A 1,308-nucleotide genomic window follows, 5' to 3' on the forward strand; every position below is an offset into this window, starting at 1 on the left:
GGGCTTTAGGAGAAGTACAGATGTTGCAGACTCTCAGGCAGTGTTCAGTTCCAGTGGTTTCAGCAGTGAAAGCTGTTTCTCACAGACCGGGGGCGTTCGTCTTTGACATTGTGACATGAAGTCTTTAATTTGACGATGTGCTCATACACCCTGCAAGCAGAAAGCAGCCTGTGCTACTGCTCAGTTGCCCCTGGCTTGGGTGACCTCTGCTCAGGCACGGACCCTCAGTCTTAATTGTGTCTGGAGGAATTCTGCTGTCTTAAGACAAGCTCAAGTTTAGACTGTAGGGCTTTGTGGCCTCCACTGCATTGCGCAGTTAAACACACACAAGATGCTCTAGTACTGCATATTGTGGCAATGTAGTCTTAACAAAATGCTTAATTTAACCAACCTTGAAGGTTAAAACTGTGCTGACATTTCGATTGATAAGCTTATGTTAATAAGTAAATAATGAGTAAAATAATAAATATGGAAACCATTTTAACATGGGTAAACTTTTCACATTTCACACTTTTTGGTACCATTCTTTGTAAACCTTTGTTCTTAAAATCCTAACTTGTTGTTTTAACTAAACAAGACACAACTCTGGACCTTACATTGCCCATATCAAAGGCAAACAATGTCGAAAGAATTTCAAAATATCAAAGAAAAAAAAATATATATATTGGTTGTTACAGTTTAGGCCTGGAAGCTATTTTCCTGTCTCTGACACTTGTGTCGCAGTCACAGCAGAGTCTAATTTGCCCTCGATTACTTTCCGACACTGATCTAAGCTTTGCCATGATATGTTCTTACACCCTTCCCCTGACTTTTTCTTGTTAAATCACAGCGTCTTCACACACATTAAAGGAAAACTCAAATCTCTCCTTTGATTGTGAAACACAATCATCCCCCGCTTTTATTTGGCATTTAACACAGCTGTGATTTCTTCTCCCTTTCCCTCCGTGATCATCTCTACTTGATTGCCTCTTGTGTGTAACATTTAGCAGGACTAAAGTCTGGATCTGCTGGAAAATTAGAGATTAGTACAGCTGATCAAGAAATAGATTAGCTAACTGACATTAACCACATAATGTGTGAGGAAATGAAAAAAAATACATTTTTAATGAAAAACCAAGTACATACTCAACAGCAATATATGCTCCTCAAGCCCACACCTAGGTATTTAAACTGTGTTTAAAGTCACTGTATTTCTCTTTATCATTTGTGGAAACACACAGAACATTTCAACAAGTGTTGCATGCATGACTTAAATAAATAAATCTTTACATTTGAGTACATTACATGATAAATTTGTACAACAATTGA

Source organism: Eleginops maclovinus, chromosome 10 (assembly GCF_036324505.1).
Source record: "Eleginops maclovinus isolate JMC-PN-2008 ecotype Puerto Natales chromosome 10, JC_Emac_rtc_rv5, whole genome shotgun sequence".
In the NCBI taxonomy this organism is placed as follows: domain Eukaryota; kingdom Metazoa; phylum Chordata; class Actinopteri; order Perciformes; family Eleginopidae; genus Eleginops; species Eleginops maclovinus.